We start from the raw sequence: 6000 nt of genomic DNA, 5'->3' as shown, positions 1-6000 counted from the left end.
TTCCGAGTCTTGTTTTGTGCTTTTCACCCGAGTCCAGGATCAGTTTTACCCGGAAGCTGCAAGGGAGCTGCTCCGTGCCAGACCCGCGAGGAAGCGGCTGTAGGGGTGCAGGGCAGCCGGGGTGCCAGGGGAGTCGCCCAACAAACTGACGGCCTCTGCGGCGGTTCCAGCTGTAGCCCCAGCTTGGGTGCTCCTCGCTCCCGCATCAGTCACCAGGCTGTTCCCCTCCCGGGCTGCGTATGGCCACTCCGTGCAAGGCTGGGACGCTGCTCCATGTCACCTGTCTCATAACCACCTCCCTCAGCTGTAGGCTCCTGCTGGCCTGACAGCCCTTCCACTGAATATCACATTTGGTAATGGAAAGGTTAGTACGGACTTGATTTCCGCTCTTTTCCGTGAGCTCAGGTTACAGAATAGATTGCGTTCTGCAGTCTCGCCTCCTTCCCGGCTGGCTGATTTCACGCCCTTCGGGAGGAGCCAGCCCTTCCTGCCTCGTGTCTTCCGAGGTGCCATGCTTTCTGGTGTGCACAGCCCACTGTGACAAACTTGTCCGGGGTTTGGGCTCTCGTCCTGCCTGTGTCCCGGAAACCACTTCCCGAGGTCGCATTTCTCAAAGGGGCGCGCGCCTTCCTTCCCTTGCACAGCCCTTCCTGTCATCCTGACCGTGTAACCAGTCCCGGACCTCTTCTCTCTTCTCACTGCTTAGTTTTCTCCAGGCGGGCTGCTGTGCGGTCTGGGGGCTTCGCCTAGCACACCCCGAGCAAAATACCCCATCGCTGCAGCGTTTCCATCACACGGGTGCTCACAACTTCAAACTCGCTTGAAGGCACACCTTCAGTTACACAGCGTAACAGCTCTAAATAAAAATAACTCCCGCGATTTCCAACACATGATATAACAAGATTAGCATGGGAAAGATGAGAGCCAGGTAATTTTCACACCCCTTGACAGCCAAGCCAGGCACCTGCGGTTTCTGCACAGAAGGGAGTCTGCGTGTGCGCTTGCGCTCGCTGCGTGTGAGCAGCGATTAAAATGACCCGGCTTATCCCGAAGGGAGCAGCTGCTAAGAGCTCCGGCTGCACACGCAGTCAGGGAGAGGGGAGCCAGGGCTCTCGTATCTCTGACAATACTGGCCCGCACGGGACAAATCTGCGGAGGGAGTTTTGTGGGACTACAGCTTATTCTAGTTGGCTTCCAACGGTACGAGACACATCAGGGGGAGGAAGAGAAGAGGGGGACAGAAGTGCCACGGCACCGTCATCTCATGGCAATGAACGTAAGGCTCACCTTCCATAGGCTTCCCCCTCTCCACACACTCCTTCCCCCCGTTTAAAGGGCCCACTGCCCCGTACCGGGCTCGGCAGCATCAGCACACAGGCACTCCGGAGGACTGCGGCCCAAAGCCGTTTGCAGTCGCGCCCAAGGAGAGGAGTTGGCACGGGGCTGGGGCAGAAGGGACGAAGCTGGGCGCAAGGAGAGAGGCTTGGGTGCTGCTGGAGCCCTTCTTCTCTAACGGATGTGCTGCAGCCCCAGTTGTGTCGCTTTGTGAGAAGGTAGGAGTTTCCCTTGTCACCGTTTTCTCCTCAAAAGTGACAGGACAAGCAGAGGGGCAGTGGTGCCCCAGCTCGCGCCAACCCTGGTAGAAGAAGCTCTGCGGTGACTGTGCTGGCTGCACCAGAGAAGAGCCGCCTCTTTTTTTTTTTTGGTGTTGCTTTGGGGAAAAACAACAACTTTGCTCTTTGCAGCAAAGGGGCAGGGGGGAGCTCTCTGGCAAGAAGCAGCTGGTGAGAGTCACAAAGTTCATTTTACAGTCTCATCAACTGACCTCAGAACCGTGCTCAATAAACACAGCGTTACTTCTGGCTCTCAGTACTAAGCGCAACGCTGGGAAGGGTCACTCCTCAGAAACCTTCCCAGGCTCCCTGCGCTGCACAAAGCTGGCCAAGCCACAAGGCCACCTTGCCACGCACCCGTGAGGCAAATACCTGAAGAGGCAGAACTCAAAACCTCCCCGGCTGCCAAGGCAGCTTTCCTGCTCCAGAGCCCCAAACACCGGCACTGCCCCAGCCCCAGTTTGAGCAGACCGCAGAGAAAGACGCCTTTTTATTTTATTGGCACTATGCACAAATCCACACCGATGACCTTTTGCCTGGACACAAGCAACACCAACAAAAAACAAGGTTTAGACAGACAAAACCTACCTCCTACGTGGTAGACCTACCACCTACCTGTGCAGGGTCCTGCCGACAGGCTGCTGCCCGGCTGTCCTCACACAGGCCCTGGGACACTTGTGGGCCAGCTCTGTGGCTGCGCTGCCCAGCAGCATCCTGTCGCCTTTTGCTCTTCCGGATGCAAAAGGAAAAACTGCAAATGCACCGCTGGAACTTGTGTCTTTCCTTCCTTTGTACCTCTGCTGTGAACACCCCAGTTTTCAACACACCCTTTCCAACCCACCACCACGTATGAACCACATCCATTACGGAGACACCCAGTTGAACCTGCGGTACCTTGATACGCCCAAGAACGTGGTTGCACCATCAGGGCGTACAGACGATTGACTTCCAAAACCGCCCGTGCCCCAAGCGCAGTTGGCCAAGCTCTGCTGCGAGCCACAGGCAAAACGTCCCCAGCCCTGGGGCACCAGCTTACCCCTCCCACCCTGGTGTCGGCTTGGCCGTGGGAAAGCCGGGCTTTGGGGACTGGCCAGCCTGGGTCTCGGAGGCCAGGGGACACGGCCGCCGCAGGGGACCGCAGCAACGTCACAAGGTGGTCTTCAGCTTTGCAGGTCTCCTCCTGCTGCTGGTGCTGCGGCCACCTGTGTCCCAGGCCAGCTGGGGCCAGCGAGGAGCCCAGGGAAGACAGGTCCGCATTGCTGGCTGCACCATGCACAGATTTACAGTGTTTTGTGACTGAAAAGATGATGCTCAAAGACAAGCTTGCCTTTGGAAATGAGGCACGTGCCAGCAAGATCAGCTTCCCCATGTAGCAAGGCCCAGCTTATTTGGAAATAACCTGTGTTGCCAGAGAGAAAAACCATTTCTCAATTCCCACATTTCCTCCCCACAAAAAACCCCAGGCAGTGACGCAGTCCAAACGCGGCCCCTACCCATACCACTGCCTCCCTACCAGGATAGCGGGCTGATTTGTACGCTGCTCCCGCCGTCAGAACACAGGACTGTCCTGGAGCGCTGCCAGGGCTCCCTGTTACCCACAGGAGGACACCCCCGGTGCTCGCAACCTCCTCATATTCACATGGCTTTCCCCACGAGCTTCACAGCACCCCAGTACCTCATGCCACGGACCTGCCAAAGATGCTGAGCGCAGGGTCTGCCTGCTCCAGCGGGTGCTCGGAGTTTTGAAGGTAGGAGTTCAGCAGAGTACGGCTGGCCGGAAGGGAAACCAGTTTCAAATACAGCAGGCTCAGTTCCCTGCTGCCTCATCTCCCTCATCAGCGCTGGGATGAAACCACCTCATTCCTAAAACCACGCGTGTTATTACTCAGTCCCCCAGAACCCAGAGAGCACCTGAGTGTTGCGCAGCCGTGTTTTAGCAAAGCGCTGCAGCTTGTTTCGAATGCCTTCTAGTGATAATCCCAGCCCACCTTTACATGCTGCGCAGCCGTCACTCTCTGCACACCCCATCTTCCCTTAACGCCCGACAAGGGTTTGCTTCGAAGACGCGATAGCAGTAACCTCCCTGCAATTTCCTCCACGACGCTGCCTCAGAGAGCTACTGATACACCTCCGCCACCCTGCTTAGCCTGGGGGACCGTGCACGACGTATTTGTCTCTTACACGAGACCTGCAGGTACTGAACACGGGGGAGATGCTCATTCCTCGAGTAGGCGGTAGGTCAACACCTCAGTCTCCTCCGGCCAACACGGCACTGCACCCCCCAGCTTGTGCCCTGGGGCACGTCCCACCTCGAAGCTGTTCCTAGCTCTGGGTTTTAGGAGTTTCTTAAAGTTCATTTTTACCCCCCAGCAGCGACAGGAGGGTTAAGCCCACAAGCCTGACTTTGAACTTGGGCACCTGCTCACCCTTGCGGATGAAGCAGCTTTCCCAGCTCTGCTGGGGACATTTGGTGACACCGAGTGACAAATAACCCTCTCTGGGCTGTCCAACCACAGGTTTCACGCTGCCGTCCCCTCCCCATGCAGACACCTCTTCCCCCAACAGCTGCACACCACGGAGGAAGCCAGCCAAGGGCACGTCGCCATCCCTTCGCCTCAGCACCCGGGAGCGGGAAAGCCTAGGCAGCACTCCCTCGGCTCAGGTCCCGTCCCTTGCCCAACGCGCCTGTCTCGCCGCAAACTCCGCTTGCGGTGCCCGTACGTGCTTTCTGCTCTCTGTTGTTCCCCCCCCTGCCCCAGTATGCACCACCACCAGATGACGGATGTCAGATGTTTCATTCTGGCGTTGTGTGTCCGTCCCCCCCGATTCCTTATGGCTCTGTTCCCCATGAATTTACCTTTAAATAAAACCCCAAAACCACCCCCAAAACCTTCTGCTGGTACCCACCTGTCTCAACAACCTGGGGCAACTAATTCCAGAAGTTTTCTGCCTGCTCTGTAAGAAACTTTCTTCCATGTTTTGAGCCGATTTCCTTCTAGCTGAATGCCCTTCTGGTTCTAATCGCGTCGATTAGGTAACTAGCAGGTCGGCATCCACCGCCATCACAGCTTAGCAGACTTTGTAACACAGAATCACAAATAAATTTAGGCTGGAAGGGACCTCTAGAGGACATGTGCCGCAACCTCCAGCTCACAGCGGGGCTGATCCTCTCTCTCAATCTCAGCCTTTCCCTCTCCAAACTGAGGCCTCCAAGCCTTTGCGGTCTCACCTGGCAGGCTGCTGCTCCATCCCATTTATCATTAGTGCCCTTCTCTAACTCCACTACGTCCTTCTGGAGACATCAAGTCCAGAGCTGCATGCGGGACTCAAGGCACCACCACAGCAAAACTCTAGAGCTGCAAAATAAAGGTAGTTCATGTAAGTGTTGACATTTGGGTTGTGCTTATCTGCTTCTCTTTACATAAAGCTCTAAAAAAATTCTATTTGGAGTTTAGAAGGCAACCACCCAAAGGGTTTTGTCCCTTTTCAAACCTTCTTGATGCAGCAGCACTACCGGTGGGTCACCTAGCCCCGAGCCCCTCCAGCTGATGAAGAACAACCTCCTCCGGCACAGCCCAGCACTTGCGAAGGGCAGAAGAAATGCCCGAAAGCAGAGATCTCGAGAGCTCCGGGAAAAGCCACGGGCTGACCAACGGATGGGGGTCCATCAGGATACTTCTTCAGTGTTGCCAAGCTGCAGATTTGCTCATGACTTCTTACTGTCACACGCAAGATCTCAGAGTGTCAAGGGGCACAGCTACACAGGTAAGACGATGCAGTTAGTAGCCCCTGATAGCCTCTCTCTAGGAACAGGGTTAAACCCCCACCACCACCTAGGTTTTTTCCTTCTTACTTGCAGTAAATGATGCCCAACCACCCGTGACCGAGCCTGGGTCCTAACCACTGTCATCAGCCCAACGTGGGTGACCTGCCACGAGGTACAGCCCAGCAGAATTGCTCTGTGCCCATCTGTGGCAGCGAAGCAACTAGGACTGACTATTTCAAGAGAGAAGCTATAGCACAGTGATGGGATTTTACAGGCTAGGCTCTTCCTACCACCAGATAAACCCATACGACAATTTTTACATGAAAAGAAAAATAAATCTAGGGAATAAAAGAAACATAAGGAGAGGATTCCCTCCCTGAAACAGAGGCACTGGGAAGGGTCTCACCGCGCAGGATGCTGCAGGAGCCATCCGGCGGGTGAGCTGGCCTCCAGGCAAGTAACCAGTAGGGTATTTTGGCAAGTTGGAGGCTACCACGGAGCGGGTTGCACCGATGAGCCACAGCAAGGTCCCCGGGCCTGAGGAGGTGGTCCCTGACGCTGCAGACTGGCCTAGGCACCAATACTGAAAGAAGACACAGCACTCGTAAACTGGACGTTTTA

The sequence above is a fragment of the Balearica regulorum genome, chromosome 4, assembly GCF_011004875.1.
Source record: "Balearica regulorum gibbericeps isolate bBalReg1 chromosome 4, bBalReg1.pri, whole genome shotgun sequence".
Lineage (NCBI taxonomy): Eukaryota > Metazoa > Chordata > Aves > Gruiformes > Gruidae > Balearica > Balearica regulorum.
This window is presented reverse-complemented; position numbering follows the sequence as displayed.